The sequence below is a fragment of the Chroicocephalus ridibundus genome, chromosome 6, assembly GCF_963924245.1.
Source record: "Chroicocephalus ridibundus chromosome 6, bChrRid1.1, whole genome shotgun sequence".
Classification (NCBI taxonomy): domain Eukaryota; kingdom Metazoa; phylum Chordata; class Aves; order Charadriiformes; family Laridae; genus Chroicocephalus; species Chroicocephalus ridibundus.
The window spans coordinates 34,851,492-34,872,444 of NC_086289.1; positions in this window are offsets into that span (position 1 = coordinate 34,851,492).

Sequence of the window (20,953 nt, forward strand, 5' to 3'; positions counted from 1 at the left end):
ACTCTATAATGGGATACAAGCAAACAAGTTTCAGTACTTAAATAGGAATAATTAATTGTACAACTAATCATTACTGCAAAAATCTGAAGATGTTAATGGCTCACAAACTGAACGTGAGTCAACAATGTCATGTTGTCAAGAAAAAGGCAAGCATCCCAGTGAGGATGTTATAAGCAAGACGAGAGCCTGCAAAACAAGATAAGGCAGCCTTCTGCTTTACTTCACGCTGCCAAGGCCTCAACCAGAGCACAGTGGCCAGCTGCAGGCACGTGTGTTAAGAAAGATGTGGGCTAGTTTTCAGAGATCCAAGAAGACAGCGGCAAGAACTATTAAAGGTGTCAAAAGCATGACCTATGAGGCCAGAGCTGAGGAATGGGGCTTTAGCTAGAGAAAGAGAAAATGGAGGAGAGATATGAAATCATTTTACAGCTATCTATGAGATAGCTGCAAAGAGGAAGTGAATCTTCTCCATCTCTACTGCTGTTGGGATAAAATATAATAGGCTTAGCAGGTGAGATACAGGATTAGAAGCCATGAAAACTTGCTAATGACTGGAGTGATTAAATGCTGGAACAGATACGGGGATTTTGGGGATGTTACAGAGTTGCTGCTGGTTGTCTTCTTCAAGCCAGTAGGACAGATCATCAGAAATTGCTTCAGGAGTAGTTGATCCTACCTTTTGGCAGGAGGATACCTGAGATGACCTCCTGAGGTCAATTCCAGTAGTACTGTCTATAGTATTATAAACTACACAGGGCTGAGAAGGATTGAATCTATCCTATCAGCTCTGTGTTAGCAGAAAAAGATGGACACATGCATGTATTTGGGGTTTCTCAGTCATTAGAGCTGCACAAGGGCGGATTAATTCAGCTTTCCCATTGATTGTTGCCTGCCTTGCTCCCTGGATGAAGTCCCTTGGTCACCCATGGAAGGCTGGAGCAGGATTTCTGTACAGTCAGCCTCTGACCTGGGTTTTACATTAAAAAACATGGGCTTTGCCTGACATGCAGCTAATGCTGAGTAGCAAGGCTGGCTTTTCAACTTTCTCCCATACCTGCTAATTTATTTCCTGTGCTCTTCCAGGATCTGTGATGCGAAGCTAATTTCATGGTTTACACCGTATAGGCTCTGTAGCAGGAACAAACTTTTCTTCTGAGTTTTCACAGCACCTAGTACAATGCAGCTTTACAGTAACACAACAAAAAACAACAGTAATAATGGCATGGAGGGAGTTGTTCTATCACTAAGGAGTTTTTTTTCTTGTGGCTCTGTACACCTCCCATACAATGACAGCACAGAGAAAGAGCAATCTCTAAGCAAGCCTATCAAACTGACAGCTTTTTACTCCTATTCACTGCAGGGCAGTCACATGCCAGATATTAAAACGAGTGCTTTAAAAATACCAAAATGAACAATATCATCCGTAAGGCACCAACAGCAAAGGCAGTAAACAAAACAAAATGAAGTAGAACACACCAAGGGTGGCAGTTTTATAGTGTTTGTTCCCCTTAAGGTATAAATCATTTCTTAGATGACTGACACATAGGATTGAATTAATCTGAAAAGCTTACTTATTTGCATGCTTTGAAAACTGTTGGCCATACATAAGCCTGGGGAAGTTGTGTAACTGTCATCCAGAGTTGTGCATTCAAATATTTGTCAAATAAGTTTAGTAAAATGATGTTTCTTAATGCTTCTGTAAGAAGTATTTCATAATTCTACAAGAAGAGAACAAGCCTCTTATTCCTTTGTATATTTTGAGAACGTAGATGTTTACCTCTGAAGTCTAAATACAGCAACCTGAATACCCCAAACAACAACAGTCATAATTAATTTTCTTACAGTTCATTTGTGCTCCATTTTTAAACATTTTGATCTTCAAATTGATTCTTTGATCTTGAAGAGAGAGTTTTCTTGTCCAAGAAAGTGCAGTCTAGTAGTGCAAGTATAAAAGGCTCAAGCTTAAAAGCATCTCTGTCACTGTCGTTTTCCTTTATTTTGAGCTTTTGCCCCAGGCTCCCAGTTTCAGGTGTAAGTTGTACAAAAAGGGGAATTAAGTACTTGTGACTTTGCCCTTTGGAACATCTCACTGTATGATCTGTTACAAACTACAAGTTCTTGCCACTAGCTTGGAATCCAGAAGCGGGAATCCTGCCCTAAATACACGTTAAAAGGTTCCGTATTCACACTAGGCCTGTAATAAATGTCCAGCAATGAAGGCAACATAACTGGTGTCTCCTGAGGACTGACTCACAGGAGGAGGAGCCCCTTCTATGGTGCTTTGAGAAATTAAAATTAAGACTTGCCATTCCGTCAACTGTTAGCAAATGTGGCATCTATCCTCCTCCTATTGTCTGTCTCGAATCTGTGTTTGAGGCAGGGAATAGATAGCAATTTTGTTAGGTGATTTGGGAGGTTCTGACCCAGCAATAGCTTCTGCTGCCATACTTTCAGGCGTCTGATGTGGATGCTATTTACATAATAAAAAGAACACATAAAAATGAGGACAGTAAATGTGGGTCCTCTGGCACCGTATCATCACTTAAGCACTACTGCTTTTATTCCTTGGGTGAAACTCAATACACTACCAACAGCAGCAAAGATGTGGAGGGTTGTGCGTGCGTCTATGCATGCAGTAGTCATCCGGTTGTTCAGAAACAAAGGCTTATTGGTTTGTTTTCCTCCTCTTCCAGTAACTGTGATGGATAGGCCTGCAATTTCCACATTCACTATGGTTTCTTTAAATTGTTTTTTTCATATGCTCAGCAGGGGTGTGGGGAGAACAGGTGTGTAGTTGATAGACTACTGGTATTTAAGTGGTGATCTGGGAAGTGGTAGGTTTATGTTTTCTCCTTTTTCTTATGAGCAGTCTTGCTTTTTTTTTCCTCTCCTCTACCGCCTTTTATTTTATTTTTAATACCAGCTTGTTTCAATTTCTTCATGCATCTGTTTCTTAATTTCAGTTTGTTTTAACTTCTTCCCCTGATGGAGGTTACTCATCTATGTATATATTGGCATTTAAGACTGAATTCTTTTAATGAGTGTTTGGCTTCTCTTTGGTAGAACCTCAGGACATCTGTGTCCATGTAACCCATGTCTCCTTAGTCTCCACCTCAGTGATGTGGAGAGTGTAGGCACTAAGAGAACAAGACCATGTCCAGCAAGTCTAGGTTTCGGAAATCTGTCACCCCTTGTCCCCACTCCCTCTGGAATCTCATGATTTTTTGGGCTCTTTGTTAAATTACTGAACTCAGCAATAATTCTTTAAGTGAAAAAAATAACAGATTTGACAGATCATACTTGCTTTAGCCGTCTATTCTTCTTCACAAGGTATGCTATGTTCTTCTAAGAAGATGTAGTGAGGTGGGAGACACTGGTGCAGTGGAGATAATGAGATAGTGGAGAGCCATTGAGTGTGGTTGGGGGAAGGGGCTTGCGGAATGGCAAGGTTTGGCCAGCAACTGGGTTACAGTGGGGAGTCAAGAGCCTGTATCTCCTGCATAAAGACTGCAGGATTGCCAGGAGGCACTGAGTGGCTAGGCAGACCTGTTGGTGACTGAAGAGGTCTGGTGACAGAGCGTGCTGCTACTCAGAAAGGTACTGAGCTGATTAAAAGCGAAGACACGCAAAGGAGCTCTGTGGAAATCCTTCACTTCACGTCCTTTCTAGTTGCTTTGAACTTTCTCCATTTTAAAGAAAAAATTCTAGGTTTTATTCAGACAAAATCAGTTATTTTTACATTTAAAAGTCTTTCAGTCTTTTTGAGAGAGTATCCTCTGGAGGAGGTCTAGATGGATCTACCTCAGGACTTTGCCAGCTTTCTCTCTCTCCCTTTCTGTCAACTCTCATGCTAATTATGGGACTCTACTTCCTCAGAAGCAGGCGCTCGTTCAGATGTGCCACACTGGTCTGTGTGGTTTTCCACCCCCTGTTAAAGTCCTTTGTCATTTTTTTGCCTCTGAGAATTTCCCCTGCATTGCCACAAGGCTAGCAGTCTGTAGGCCATCTTCTGTCTCCTCCTGTCTGGAAACTCTATAGGTAATGAGTTGTTGGATTTTCATTTGGGTCTCTACAGTCCTTAACCACATCTCTTGATCAAGCCCTCGTAAGTGATATACATTCTAATCGTCTCCAGACATACCATAGGTTTGTTAAAAATCCCATGCTGTTCACATATGTTGTGTCTTATACGTAAAAATGTATAGCAGAACTCCTTTCTCACTGCAAACACTCTGGGCAGTTTAAAGCATAACGAGGTGTTACAGATGCTTCCCCTCAGCCAACAGATGGGTTATGTGTTTTGCATCAACAGAAAGTCCTAAATCCAGGATTACACTAAGTAACAAGCTGATAATATTTATCAGGGTGGCTTTCACTGGTTTCAGTGGTTTGCTGAATCCAGGCTCAAAGGAAATTAAATACTCATAACACTGAAGTGTGGCTGAAGATTGAGAATTTACGTGTGTAAGTCTTCATGTTGTTTTGGGTATTGCTTGTTTTATTTTCAGGACTTGTTTACATCTAGGAGGTGAATGCTGGATTAATTTTCTGATGGGAAAAAAGTACTGTTTCAAGTAAGCAAAAAAAAAGAAAAGAAACATACCTTCAAGCTAGCTCATCAAGTTTTAGCTGAACAGTTTAACATTTCTCGAATCTACAACTTTACATTGTATAAGCAGAGTTCCTGAATAGCAAAGACAGGCAATTTGGTAAATTTATTTTCTTCAAAATACAGTTTTTGTGACTAAGGCAAGAAATATGCTTTAATGTTCTTATGTTGAATTGTGGCCTCAGATAATGAATTTCTTTCTGTATAAAGACCTTTTTAAAACTTTAATTTTCAAAAATTTGTAGTTAGCTATATCAAAATATAGAAAAATGTTTATTTAAGGTTCATCTGTTTTCTCATCTTGTGTCTACTCTGGTATAATTAAAGTACAAATGGAATATTTTTTAAGTGCAGGGAGTAATTTTAATAGCAGCTAGTTTAAAAAGTAGTGGAAAGAAACTAAGTTGTATGTCAAATCTCTTCAGATCTTAAGTTAATAATATTGAAAATCCTGTATGTCACGTTTACTTTTATAACATTACCATGCAAAAACATCAGTAGGCAAAATATACTATGCATAATTGCAGCAAGTTAAATGATATGAAGAATGCCTTGAAAAAATAGCTATGAGGGACACGTACTTATACATAAGTACTTAATTAGACTTAATTACAGTACTGCAGAAGTCAACTCAGAAGCTGTGCGATGCGAAAAGAGACATTTTACACATTGCTGTAGGGATCATTGTTTTTATGCAAGACATTGACATGGCTTTACTCTAAAGGGCTAATTGAAACAATTGGTTTTGACTACACCAGCAATATGGAAACAGAGCAACTAGAGCAATGGCAAGTGCCGTAGGACTGCTCAGGAATCAGAGCTGTCATCTCTTCTGATTTGCACATGTCATATCAAAAGCATTCTAACGCCTTGCTCAAAACTCTTTATGCAAAGAAACGCACATACAACCAACCCCAAATCTCATCAGAATAATGTAATTTCAACACAAATAAAACATTGCACAATCCTGTCAACATGCCTGGAAAAAAAGCAATGATAAAGTACTGCTGCCCTGAGTCACCTAGCTGGGAAAGGGTCAGAGCTTGACATTGATATCACTTACATTGACATAAATCTTAAGAGATTTTGTGACAGTTAGTGGTGTTACTCCGGTGAAGAGCTGGTCTGATACCAAAATTAGGTCTAGAGTTTATCAGAACCACTAACGGCAGGGTAGGATTGCAAGTACTGGAGTGAAAAGAACATTTTGTAAAGTTAACTGTGAAACATAAAAAGTTCTCTTTGTGCTGTATTTTTCCAAACACAGTAATTGCTGAATACAATAATTTTCTAAAGACAATAGCAAGGTTTCCAACACTCTCCCACAGTATTCCTCTGTGCAAGTTAGGATGTTGCAGTTTGGATGGGTGGACAACTAATCGGATGGTCAGGCTCAGAGGGTACTTGCTAATGGGACGTACCCCACTCGGAGGCCCATGTCAAGTGTACCACAGGGGTACCTACTGAACCTGTCCTCCTCAGCATCTTTGCCAATGACCTGGAGGAGGCGAAAGAGTGCAGGCTCATCAAGTTTCCAAATGAGAAGCACAAGGGCACAAAAGAGAACAAGAACAAATGCAAAGTCCTAGCAGCTGTGTAAGAAGGACCTGGAGCAATGACACAGGCTGGGGGCTGCCTGGCTGGGGAGCAACTCTGCTGAAAGAGACCCAGGAGTCCTGGCACACAGCAAGCTGGGAATGACCTGCAGCGTGCCCTAGCAGCAAAGAAAGCCGAGAGCATCCTGGGCTGTACAAACCACGGCAGAGCCAGTAGATTGAAGGAAGTGCTTGGCACTTGTGAGACTGCATCTGGACGCTCTGTCCAGTTTTGGGCCCATCAATACAGGAAAGATGCTGATAAACCAAAGCAAGTTCAGTAGAGGGCCACAAAGATGGTTGGGGGCTGGAGACTTTGTCCTGTAAGGAGAGGCTAAGGAAATGGGGCTTGTTCTGCCTAGAGTTTAGAAGGTTCTGGAGGCACCTAACAGCAGCCCACTGTAACCCAGGAGGAGGTTAGGAAGAAGACAGAGCCTCTTTCACAGCGGTGTACAGCGGGAGGACAAGAGGCAAGGAGCATAAATTGGAACAAGAGAGGTTCTGCCTGGCTAAAAGGAAAACCTCTTTCCCCAGAAGGACAGTCCAGTAGTGAAGTAGGTTGCCCAGAGAGAGTTTTGCAGTCTCCATCCTTGAAAGTTTCTGTGATGCAACTAGATAAAGCCCGGAGCAACCCCACAGCTGACCCTTCTTTGAGCAGAAGGTTGAAGTAGAGTCCTTCTGAGGTCCCTTCCAAACTGACTTGTTTTGTGATTCTGTGATTTCATGATAATTTTTAAAACTAGGTTTTCAGAGTGTTTCCAGAGTCCTCACTTTCAGGAGTTTGTCCAGGGAATTAATGTAGAGGATAACAGTGGAGCACATCAAGATTTTCAGCAATATTTTGAGAATAACTTTTCTCAGAAGCAATCAGAATTTCTGAAATGCCTTTTTTTTAATTTTTTTATTTTTTTTTTTTAGATCATAGCCAGAGTTTGGGGAGGCACAAGATGTACATAATGACCCAGGAGAGTCATGCAGAGATGCAGAAGGAAACAGTGCTGCCTCTGGACTGTAAAATCACTCTCCTTTCCTCTCCTGTTTACATCGCTCCTCACAGCCCTGGACATGAACCTTCTCCATGGGGAAGAGTTATGAGATATGATGGATCTGGGGAAAGGAGAGGATTAGGGGGATCCTGGTTTACTAAGACAAAGAATACTTTACACATCCAATACTGCTTACTGCTAATTAATGCAGTTAAGGGACAGAAGACATAAATTTCACTAGAATTACTGTTTGCAGGAGGGATGGCATGTAATCCCCAAAAAAGGATAAAGAGCTTTTCTGTGCTGAAAGCTCTAACTGAATCATTTTAGAAGCAGCTTTAACTCAAAGTATCCATAAATTTAAGACCTTGGACCAGCTCCTCAAGTGGTGTAAAGTAGTGCGGATACACTGACTTCTGTGAGGTAAATCTGATTCATACCAATGGAGCGTGAAGACCTAAACCCCCTTCTGGGCAGAAGGAGAAGGCAACTGTTCCTGTACCTCAAAAAAAGCTTAGAAAGATTCTGTCTGAGAGCAGAGTATTACCAAAGACCTTTCTCACAAAAAAGGCAATAGATTAAGAAGTCACTTTCAGGGTTGAGGAAAAGAAAAAGTTGGTGATTTTTTTCTCAGATCAGAAAGAAACATATCAATGAGATAAAGAGACCATCTGGCTCCTGGATTCCCAAAATATGAGAGCTCCCGAGGCTGAAATTTCTTCTTTAGGAAAGCATGTTCAGCCTACCTGTCACTCAGTGATAGAAAAATAAGTTCAAAAATAAAATTTATTAGGGCAGAAGAAGCAGCTGGAATTGTGAAGTCCAGAGAGGCGAAATAATCTCTCTTCGGACAACTTAGATAAAGCACCTCAAGAAGATGAAGAGCATATTTCATGGAAAAAACACTTGCCAAAAATTATCACCACACTGGACTGAAAATTGATATTAGAGTAGATACCTGTTCTTACGTAGAGAGGGAAAAAGGTTCAGAATCTTTTTTTCTAGTACATTGCCATAGGAATTCTGACTTACCAGTCTGAAGGACTATTAGTGATTTGGAAGGAAACCTTTCTGGGAGAGCACTAGGAATGTGCTGTTGTGTCTAAAAGCTAAGGTCACGTTTTCTTAATCTAGAAAGAATCAGCAAACAGACAAAGAAGAAAATAAAGCCCGTTGTATTGAACAACCACATCTGAAATGTTTTAAAAGACATTTTAAACCAATGTTCTCCACTGCCTGCTATAAATCCTCTGTCTGGGTGGACTGGAAAGTCTTACTGTGATTGCTAGATTGGAAAATAATATGAATAATGCCAAGGCATTAAGTGGGGTTAAGTTTTAATCATAAACCAATATCAGCGCTCTAATAAATTTTAGGAGGATGATATTAGAATTCTATATCTTATTTCATTGTACTAATATAAGAGATGATATTTAATGATAACTTTATGAAGAGCATCAATTCAGCTTTGTAAGTCTTGTATTACTAGTATTGAATTAGCGTACATCACATCATCAGATAGACGTCCTTTCTACAAGCAAGGCCCAGTTTTTGTGGAGGGCTTCTCCTGTGCGTGGTGAGAGAGTCTGTGCCCCGAAGACCTTTGTAGAGAGAGTAAAGAGAGTAAAGCTGACAGAGGTAGTGAAGTGTATCGCTAACGAATGATAGTGTCAAATGTAATTTCTACATCCATGTACATGTGCACACTGTGTACTAATATCCTGGTGTTTCTGAGCAGAGAATTTTAAATGCCCCTGATTTTTGGCAGTACCTGGCCTGTTCCCAAGGTTGAATGCTTAATCTTTCCAGGTAGTTTAAAGACCTTCTGAGTGTTAATTCACATTATTGCGCCAGATGAATTTTTGGGAAGTATGCATGGTGCGTGCAGATTTTTTGAAAAGTTTTCCAAAGATTATTTATACAACCAAGTACAAGTTTCAAAGGCTATTTAATTTGATCCCATACATATGTTTGCAATTTAGGAGGCTGCAAATGGCTAGTGGGAAGACCTGGTTGCTGTTTGTTTCTTTCTGGCTGGAAGAACCAAACTCACTCAGGAATAAGTTCCATGGATTTTAGGGGCCTTAGAAAAGCAATTAATATGGTCTGGTTTATTTGTTATACTTGTCAGGCATTTATGCAATGTGAAATCAGATCAGTGTGGCATACGTCAGATCTGGTTTGCACGCTCTAGTTACGCAATTTATTTGCTCCATGCATATAACCGAAGCATACAGAATGCACTGTACTGTGGGGAAAGGCAAAACTAAGCAGTCTTGATTTTATCTGTGGCTCTATAAAAATATATTCCTGAGCTGCATCTCTGCAAATAAAATCATATTTCAAGTTAAGGTATGCATCCAGCTTTTTATGGTAACTTTAAATTTCGCACCTCCACTCTGGTCATTGCGCTGATCCGCAGAGGCTTACCCAGCGGTGCTCAGTATATCAGACTCTGCTCAGCAGAACCTGCTGGAACTGGAAACTTGCTGTCTTACAGGGCTGCGTCAGCCCCAGTAAAGGTTGTGTTTGAAGCACTGAGCCTTTCCCATTGTTCAGAGTGAGTAATGTGCAGATATATGGAGCAAGGACAAACTAAGGCTCTTTTTCAACCTTTCTCGATTCTGACCAGAGAAACTTGTTTTGTGAAATGTTAAAAGTCAAGCTCTTCTATTCTAAAGGGAATAATTTATTAATGTTATTTGTGACTATTTTTCAGAAAGCCTAGATTTATTTCTCTAAATAGAACTTAATAGGAATCCATGAACAGAGATTTTCATCAGAATGTTGTCTATACAGATTCAACCCATTTAGCTATAAATCACTCCTCTAAAAATACGTAATTGGTCTTTTATACTGAAGATAAAATATGTTATTTGCTCAGAGTTATACTAAAGATCATTAGTAACTGATGGCATAGAGGTTCAATTAACATGCAAATGTAAAGTGTCAGTTTTGAAGTTTGGAAACTAAGTCTTTTATGGGACACATTAATATTTCAAAGTTTTGAAACAATACTTTAGAATATTAGTCATAAGCTTACCCTGAGCCTCATCCTGCTTAGTAAACTAAGATATTTAAAAACCCGACTGGCCGTGGCCCTGAGCAACCTGCTCAAGCTGGCCCTGCTTTGAGCAGGGTGGCTGGATTTGCCAATCTCCTGAGGTGCCTTCCAACGTCAACTATTCTTTGATTCTGCACATTCTTGAAACTCGCCCTTCTGGTGTTATTCTCTCCTTGTAAGGGAGCTCCTGTGGCAAGTTATTGTATAAATTTGAATTACAGGAAAGCCTCTACTTAACCTATTTTCAGCAAATGACCTGAACTGAATTTTAAGCTTGTCTTTGAGGATGTGCTATAGCTACGTATTTAGCGTTTTTGTTAATTAAAGCAAACAATCTTTCATGAAGCTTCTTGAACTGCGGTCATCTTAAAGGGAATATTATATACGCAGTAGCATCCAAGAGTTCTTGCCAAAGCTAGACAGCAATTTCTCTTGCTGATGGAGCACTCCATCATGAGAACAAGGAGACAAATTCTGCACTGTTTTGTACCTGGCAGAACTCCATTGACTTCATTAGGTGGATTTATCCTGAGTGTTGTAGATTTTCCAATGTTATAGGAATATGACACAAAAAGGCATCTAGATTTGAAAAATTAAAACATAAAAAAGCTACTAGCTCTGGCCCCCTAAAACCAAAGTGATAATGCTGGGGATGTGTGTTCCAAATGTAGGAGGCTGAATTTCGTAAATTAATCCCAAACTTGGATTAGGATAGTAAGAATTTCAGAACTGTTTTGGACTGACAATAGTTTTGAAATTACTTGCAAGAAGGCATTTTTAATGTCATTTTGAGCAAGTATAGTATTCCTCCTATCAAAACAGAAAATAATTTATTGTAGTTTTGTTCAATTTCCCAATGGAGACAAAAATATACCGGATAAAAACCAGGACAGAAATTCTAAACTACTTTCTTGACCTTTCCAGAATGGCATTATGGACTGGCAAAATCTGTATTGCCTCAGTGCCACATGTATGCTGGGGAGTGCTCTGCTTGACAGGTTGTCAGCATCTTCAGCAGGACAAGGTTCTTTTGAAAATTCCAGCCCTTGTCTGCTGGGCGCCGATGCCAGCAGTCAGTCCTGGGGATGAGCCGAAGTGCTTGGTTTTTTGTGATGTCTGTCGCAATGTGATATATGCCTGCAGGTCCACAAACTAATGATGCTCAAATGTCCTTCCTCCCACTTTGATCCAAAGAAAAGAGACAAGGAGTGAAAATGAAAAGCGGGAAGAACAGACAGAGAGGAAAAAATATCAGATGCAGAAAAGAAAGTAGGGAAAAGAGTTCAAATGGTCATCCAGAGAGTGAAGCAAAAAGATATAAAGAACCTGAGGAAAAGGGACCTGCAAAGAAATTTTTCTTCAGGATATTTTTACAGGATTATTGTTAGTCTGGTTTTCCTGTGGAAAAGCAGCGTATCTTTTCATACTATGTGTATGCGTCCCCTCTCCCCACATGAATTTTTGAACTCCTTGACCAGTTTAAATCAAATTTTGTAGAAGCATGATCCCTATAGGTTTCATCAAGCATGAATGACAGCGCAGGAGACGAGGAAAATCTCTTCCTCTTTGGGAGGGGAGGGGAAGATTTAGCACAAACACATACCATGTTACCTGTAGAATCCACACTGGAAAGAAAGGTGATGAGTATCTAAACCTTGGAAAAGCTTCAGGAAGAGCTTTTACACCAGCCTATCTACTATGAAACCCAAGTAAGTAGGAAACAAGGTTTTGTTAATTCTGAAACTTTTGGATTTCACTAGGTGTTTTATTTTAGAGAAAAATTGACTAGAGAATTGTAAGAGCTAGTTCACTAACTAGAAGTTATTTTTAATTAACTTTAGCTTTGTTATATTTAGAATTGGGCTTCCAAATGGCTCTCTGATGTGGTGAAAACAAGAGTTGTGATAAATAGCAAGCTGGAGAACTGAGCCTTCCCTCTGAGAAAATCGAGCAAAATTTCAGGACTAGTTATGTGAGTAAACACTGCCGTTCCTCATCAGGAAGTGGGGCTGGTATAAAATAATAAAAAAAGAAGTCAGTCAAAGTAGATGCATTAAAGGAGAATGACACCTGTAGTAAAAGGGAGTTAGCTCAGTGATCACCCAGCCTGGAACCTGGGACCTCAGTCCCAGTGACAGCTGCCACCTTCAATCGTTTACACCACACATGCTTTTCACAGACCCCAGCTGATCTGTGACAACGCAGTCAGTTCCAACAGCAGTGCTGGCTGGCATACAGAACCGACAAAGCAATGTAACCCAACATGTATCAAACAGAGGGAGCAAACAATAATAGCTTCACGGGTACTGGTGCTGTGCGACAGGGGATTCACGGTGTGCACTGGAGGCAGGTAACTTAGTTGAGACATCTGAGAAAGTCAGATGCTTTGGTTATGAATGTCATCAATAAAAAGATACAGGCATCTTCCCAAGGTAATTCAGGATTTTAAATGAAATATCTGTAGTAGAGTTCGTAAATACCCTTCTATGCCACCCAATTTAATAATAAAACAAAACTCTCTCTGATAGTTACTGACAAGTTTCACTAGCTCAGTAAGCCATATCTGAAATAAGATGCCTCAGGGTGGAAAATAGCTCCAGAAAATGAACCTTTTTAAACAAATATAGAAAGGTAAATTTTAGATCATTCTAAGGAAAGAAAAGAGAAAGGAAAACTCAAAATAAGACCCTTTAACTAGCCTGCTCTGAGAAACTTTTCAGAGTTTGGGGTGTATGCACGGAAAGAGCGTGACTTTGTTGGAGACCAAAATTTTACTGTCTTATTCACCTTACAGTTGCAGTTTCTGCTGGAAAACCCGATGCTTTGAAGGGAAGCTTTGAAATATTTTATGTCTTAACACCTAAGACATTTTGTGAACATAGCCCCTGTTCTCGAGCTGAATGGAATTGCTTTGTGAAAATAGCATGTTCCTTCCCTAGCCAAGTAACTTGAAATTATTTTCAACTTTCAAGTCATCAGACTGTGAGCCTTACAGGAATGATTGATTAACGTCAGCTCCCACTATTTTCTATAAATATTTTTTTCCATTTAACGTAATTTTGATTGCCATATTTCTTCTAATGTCAAAGCCCATATTTCTTCTAATGTGTTCCTTATCTTACCTTTGACTGAAAGTAGGCACAGAGAGACAACATCCAGACTAAATACAATTTCTTATATATTTTTGTTATAGGGTCCAATTGTCCTCAACTTGTTTATGCCAGCATAGCCACAGTGACCTCAGTGGAACTGAGTATGTTCAGCCAAAGTGAAAATCTAGTCCACAAAGTCCTCTCTTTCTCTCTCTGTGTGGCTATGCAAACTATTTCTTTTATTATCGCGTGCTCATTTTTCTTATGTGGAATTCAAAAGGCTTTATCACTTTGTTCTCAAGCATCCCATCTTAAGATTTTTAACATCAAACAGACTTTAGAGAATAATACATTCAACACTAAAACCTTTCACCTTATTAGATAAAGTCAAGGAATAAATACCATTATCCAACAGCCCCCTTTAATCTTGTAACAAACACATTCTACTTTCCTGGGCTATTTGAACCACTTGACAAAGTGCATATTACCACTCTGGATGGCCACCGTAATTTTATGGACTATATCGTGTAAAAAATACATTCTTGTAAGACTTGATTGTGTGATGGCAAATGTGACTGCTGTGGAATTTACAATACACAACACACCTATTTAAAATAGAAAACCAGTGAGAAATGGTTTATTTCCCGTTATGTGGGGTTTTGCGTAGAAAGCTTGACTAAATAAAAATAATTTGGAATTCACTGTAAAAACAAAAATATTTTTTTCACAATAGTCAGCATTCTCAAAACGAATCTATTGTGGTTATAGAAAATTAAAATATATTTTATTTTGCTTTATGCATCATTAGCAAAATTGCCTGTTCATGTCTTCTACTCGAATCCACATTGTGGGTGCTAATAGTAGGAATAATAAAAAGAGCACAGAGAGACTTTTAGCCATTATGTGGTGAGTGCAAGCCCAAAGGTTAGAAAAATTGTGTTTTGACTGGTATGCTGACTGTTGTTGATATCTGCTCCATTAAGAAAATAATTGGATCAAATTTTTTGCTGAGGTATTTTGGCAAGGCAGTAACATCTTAAAAAGAGATTAATTTAGATGATTGTAGCACTCTGTCTGTGTTTCTCCCTCAGCAATCTTAAATTCTGATCCTGTACGTGATTTAAGTCCAATGGTGTTGAAGAGGATGATGTAGGGTAGAGACCATAAACTTTATTTTATAACTATTGCAGCGGAAGGAAGCAGATATAATCACTGTGCACTACAGCAGATCCTCAGAACATCATAGTACCTTGACTCTATGCTTTAAAATAATGCCTATAAAAGAAGACCAATTACAAAGCAGAACATTTCACAAGACATAAAAAACAGTTGAAAGAATATTTTTTCACCTAATACGTGTATGTCTGGCATTTCAAGTGACTGGAAAAATTGTCTGAATGTAATTTGTGATTGTTATACACTTGCTTTAAATCACACCTACAGTGCTTCATTCTGGAAACTGAGAATAATACCAACACTAAAGGCACGCTCTCACTTTGATTAAACTGTAGTTTTATTAATGTAAACTTTAGCTGTATGATAGTTAAGTCTGAACTGGTTTCAATTTACTTTTACTGTTTATGTTGCTGTTTATTGTTGCATTTTGTTAATTTTGGACTGGGACTTTCAAATGGACCTAAAGGAGTTCAGCTTCTAAATCTCACTGAAATTAGGGGCAAATGGGTATTTAGTTACCTTGGGCCCCTTAGAAATTCCTAGCTAGAAACTTGTCAGCTTCCTCAGTTTTTATATCATATAAATACAGTTGATATCTAGCAATTTTTAAGGCAGAAAATGGATGGTTCATCGCCCTCATCCCACACAGGAGCATAAAACAGCTGGGTCAAATCAGGCATAAAGTGGCTGTAACCTTCAGCTGGGAGTGTGCCTCTGCTGAGTCCCCCTGTTTAATTACCCTTTCTGGTGTAAGGAAGGCTAGTATGTATTCTGACATATTCCAATTACTCCCTAATAATTCTTGCAAGTTAATGCAAGCCAGGTTGCTGCTGGCTCCCTCCGGGAAAGCCCTGGCAAAGCAGAGCAGCAGAAGCAAAGCATCTGCTGGGTGTGGGATGGTCTGCAGCCTTGTGCAGGGATAGATGCAAAGCGGGGGGGGGGGCAGGTGGATGAGGCCCCCTTACTAAAACACATAGGTGTGAATGCGTTCCTCAAGAGCTAATGGTGCTAATCCAGGGGAGAACGCACCTGAGGACCAGGCCCTTGGGAGAATGTGCTGACATCATAGAATCACAGAATGGTTTGGGTTGGAAAGGACCTCAAAGATCATCTAGTTCCAACCCCCCTGCCATGGGCAGGAACACCTTCCACTGGACCAGGCTGCTCAAAGCCCCATCCAACCTGACCTTGAACACCTCCAGGGATGGGGCATTCAATATTGATCAAACATCAATATTGATGGGCTTCTATAGTGATGCTTTCTCATGTTTGTTATGTATTGCTATTGGTCTTCTCTCCAAGGGTGCTTGTTTGTTAGTTTTTCAAGTGAGAATCATATAAAATTACAATCATAAATGTCAGAGGTTGTGTTACCCACTAGAGAAACAATGCCACCAGAAGAACATTCATTCTGGAAGCCTGATTTCTTGGTCTTTGAAATAAATTTGAAAGTATAAATGGTTGATAAGCTCCATTTCATCTTCAGAGTGTTTTGTAGACTGAACTTGGTGATGTGTTTAATAATCCCTTGTTAATTAGCTTGTACAAATCTGGAGTCTCAGGTTGCATGCTGGTAAATTAACCCTCTTGGAAACCTGAAGTATTGTCATGGCTTTGAAGTAACCTAGATGTGCTCGTTTGTTTTTTCTGGGTATATGAGAGCCTGTTCTCCCCCAGGAATCCCACTGTCCTGGTCCTCAGTACCCCAGCAGATTTCCTACTTCGTTTTCATGCTATTTTCTGAGATACAATTGGGGGTGTGGATTATGCGAGGATTTATTTTCTTATTCTGGTAGTTTTGCATGGTCTGCATTGGAGGTGTGGAGTATCAGATGAAAAGATGGTGGCTTTCATGCTGTTGCCCAACTTTGTAACGTATCGACTCGTAAGTTAAAAAAACAAGTTCTTTTGAATATTACTTTTTTTTTCCCCCTAAAAGACCATGACATTTCAAAATAACATGATCTTGTCACATTTTTAGTGAGAAAAAAAAACCTCGTATGTTTCAATTTTTGGGGGCATTTTGATATGTTGTGTCAGGGTGTATCAGTCATCCCCACCACACGCAGCAGTGTGATTGACAGGACCGGCGGAGCACACAGCACTCCCAGCAGCCGTTCTCCTTCTGAAGGAGACACGTTCAAAGAGAAGCGAACACTCCTGCTTCTTCTCTTGTTAAATGAGGTTCACCCCGCCATGCGTACCCCCACACCTTCACATCTTCCTCAGCTCCTCGGCTGTCACTAAAGCCACGCAGCCCATCCATAACATCACCGGTGCCGGCCCGAGGAGCTTGGCTCCCTCCTGCCTCAGAAACCTTCCCTGCTACTGAAAACACCCGCTGTCGTGGGGGAGTATTGGGTCAAAATGTCCCAGACCAACCAGCCATGAGGGCTGGAGGGAAGAAAAAGCCAGCCTTGTGCTTTTATCTCTGCTTCAGCATTGCAAACGAGTTGGTTTGGCTTTCTGCTCAGGGTCGGTGATACTTCCAAGAACTTGGTGCTGTGATGTGCCTGGAGGAGAGGTGCTCCCCTGACTTAACTTGCCAGTGTTGGCTGCCCCTTGCTCTTCCTTGAACCTTGAACTGGAGGTGTCCTAAAAAAACCCCCAGAGCTGTAGCCTCATGGGCCTGATTTCTGCAAGCTCAAAAGGCATCTGGACTCACCTCCCCGTGCAAGGCAGCCGCCATCTCCTCTGCACCTAGAGGTTAAAATGAGGGCCTGGCATTTATGGTTTCCGTAGTTGCTTGTTTTGTTTTGCTTTTAAACGCTAATGTGACCCCACTTTGCAGCGGTCTGAGGGAGGATAAAGCTGCCTGTCAGCAGGACGGCGGCCTCCCCCGGGCGGGCGCCTGCCCACGCCCCCGATCCTCCGGCCCGGGGCCGCTTTTAACCCGCGTCCCCGCACCCGCAGGACTTCGCTTGAGGTAAAAGCCAAAGAGGAAGGTGTTCAGCAGCAACCTTTCCGTGGTGAGTGGTGGGCTGGCTCTTCTTTTCCGTGTGGGAAGATGGTCGCTGCCGGCAGGTGGGGCTGGGCTGGGCTTTGCTGCCGGGCCCCTCATGCAGCTCGGCCTCTGGTAACGCCTCAAAAGCAAAGAAAGAAATGGCGGGAGGGGGATCTTCCCCCCCCACCCCACCCGCCGCGTAATAGGAAAGCGAGGAAAGGCTGACTGAAGTGGTAGTTACTGGAGAGAAGGAGCTCTGTGCCGGCACTCGCCCCGGGGCGGCCGTGTGAGGGCAGGGAGGGCGGCCGTGTGAGGGCAGGGAGGGCGGCCGTGTGAGGGCAGGGAGGGCGGCCGGCCATTGCACCCAGGGGCCTTCCTCAGGCTTCGTCTTCTAGACCCTGCGCCTCAAGGAGAGAGGTGTCCGCGGAAAATAACGCATAAATGGTTGCCAAGTGCACAGGCAACAGGGAGTGGAAGAGAGGTGTCGCTGTGGCTGGCTTCAGTGCCTGAAAAACCTGTGTAGGGCTTGTGTGCCTTATAGAAAATATCTGGGATTGTACCTCAGGTTTGTATTAAAAAAGAGTATTTGGGTCTCTTGAAAGCAGGTGACTTCTGAGTTTTTGTAAAAGGAGGGGTTTTCTTTTTGTTTGGTTGGGTTTTGGTTTTTTGTTGTTTTTTTTTTTTTTTCCTCACACATGATGTGATGGGGAAGGTTAAAGGCTGGGATTCCGTGAGCAAACACAAATCCACGAAAATACATTAAGTCTGAGCTATATTAAAATGGATTCTCGGAGTTTTCTCTTAAGGCTGAATTTGAAAAAGGGGATCTGAAAAAACAAACACATGCACCCAGGCTATTGGCAGTATCTGGAGAGAGAGAAAAAGGCTGATTTCTGAACCGGCTTTGTTGATTGAAATAGAGCTCCAGTGATTTATATCTGCCCAGGACTTGGCCTGATATGGTGAAAGGTAAAACACAGGCCTAACCTCTTGAAATCCTTCAGAAATACTTTCCCTTCCCTATTCAATTTGTTTGCATCCAGCTTTTTTCCATGAAAATCAACTCAGTTGTGAAAGTTCTCTTTTTCTAACAGACACCCCTCTATGGCATAAGTGTTAAGTAATATCCTGACAATTTTATATTGTATAGTATATTGAAAACCAAATGAACCATCAGCCAAGAAGAAAAAATGTGAATGAGTGTATTACTTGCAACTAATGAAACTTCTTTGGAGTGCCTGATCAACAGTATATTAGCAGAAGTTGTTGAGAGAGCAGAAGTGGGATTCACATTTTGTGCTTCACTGGAATGGGAAGGAAAAACACTGTTTAAATTCCATTTTGCTTTACTATCTTGTCGTTTGCTTAACAGTGTGGAAGATATTTGGTTGGGATGAATGGCACTTGTCAGTTGAATTTTTCATCTAGACACTTTAAGTTGGTGTTCAGGGTTTTGAGTCATAATTTGCACATCTTATGAAATACTGTCACTCATACCACCTATAATGAAAAAATCTCAGATACAGTGGTATAATTGTTCTCTGCTTAATCTGACCGTTAACCTTTTACGCTCTTTACAAAATGATGATGAAATGCTAGTGTTTCTTCTTGATTATAGGTGAGAATAAATAAGTGAGTACTGTGCAGCAGTCATCTAAGGTACTAAAATTTGGATTATGTTGGCATCCCCACAGTGGTAGCTCTCCAGATCCTGTCCTAGAGTCTTCACTAAAACCCTGAGATGCACATGAAATACAAGTCCAGGGCTGGTCTGGAGAGAGCTGGCAACTAAATGTGCTGTTTTAGGCACTCTGTAAGGCACAATTAGAGAGTCATAAGACCCACTTCATCAAATTGCTTTGGCATTTGGTTAAATTGGAACGGTTCAAAACTAGGTTAAAGCCCATAGTGCTTTTTAAGTGCTAATTCAATGGAACTTCAGAATGTCCTTAAACTTGTGTAGATGTCACTGTGAACAGAGCAGCTTTTCTAAATTCCAAGTGAAGTAAGATGTAACAGGTAAAAACCTCTGTTGTGACTGACGACCCAAAATTCAGAGTCTGGGTAAGTGATACAAGCCAAGTGTTTCCTTCATGAAATCTTCCTTGTTTGCGAAGGAGGAAGAGTAAATCTAAATTCTTAAATCATGGCCATTGTGTTTGCAGCGTGTCTGTTGCTTCAGTGAAGCTCCATCCCTCTACTTCCCTCCAGGATAACACATGACTGACTTTCACTGTCTTCCAAGTGGTTTTAAACTCTGGTGTTCACATGACTATACTTAGTCCCTTTGCTCAGGAAATGCTGGTTATGTGACTGAATTCTACTCGTAATTTGCCTCTTTCCAGATGAGGAGAGAGCTTCATTCTTCCTGCATTTCCAGTGTGAGCCCTGTCCTGTGATGCACAGAGGTGTCGTGAGCATAGCCACCAGCTTCTAAAGGTACTTTGCAGTTATCTGTAGAAGTAATCTGCTTAATGACAACTGCTAAGAGACAAAGAAATCTGCCTGTACACATTGATATGTAACATTAAGGAGCCATTTTGTCCCTCAATGGTCATCAAATACCAACTGATTTTCCTTTCTTACAAAGAACAACAGTAGGGCTCAGATCACAATGTGCTGTCTGTCTAGATATAGGCTCTAGGCTATCAAAGCTGGAGGAAAATCAGTGATGATCTAAGTCATTTTTCTATGACACAGTGAGGGAAGTCTGTATGGGAAACGTAGGCCTGTACTGGGCCAGAATCTCACAAATTAACAAATCTGACACATGCAATTCTGTAGTGGTCAAAGGAGCTATTTATCTCCTTTTTGAAGAATAATGGTTTCTATTCCTCAAATTCAATCTATGAATGAGTTTTCACTGCAGAGATGAGTGAAATTTCTTTTTTTTTTTTCTATTCTTTGGTTTTGTTTTTTTTTTAAACCTGTAAAATATCTAGCCTGTATGTAGAATCCCAGTGGAGGTGAAGAAAGAGCTCTTAACTTCATGAGGTAAATCCCATGTAGGAAATATAGTCAATGATCTCATCTAGCTACACTGAAGTGAGAACGTGGTATGCTCGGTCTCTGACAAGACATTTGCTGGGAATTAACTTTATCCTTACAGGATCGACTGGTAAATGTGAAAGCTGTGATTCTGAGACTAGATTTTTGTCCGTGCCTTGTGGGGGTGTGATTGCTTGTACAGAGGCAGCTCAGGGAGCAGCAATAAAAACCAGTCCCAGAAGCAGTACAGCTTCCACGTCCAGAATCCGTATCTGCAGTGCTATCAACTCCATTGTACTCTGGGTGTTCTCCAAGTTGTCATTATCTGCTCAAAACTCCCACTGCATCACAAGGGTATAGTGTGTTATGAGCAGATATGTTGGATTTCTGTCATCAAAAGCAAAAATGAAATGAGATCACGTAGGCGGAGGTTGTCATGATTTATTACTTGTACGTGATGCAAAAACATCAACATGCTTGAAAAAAACACTAAATGAAG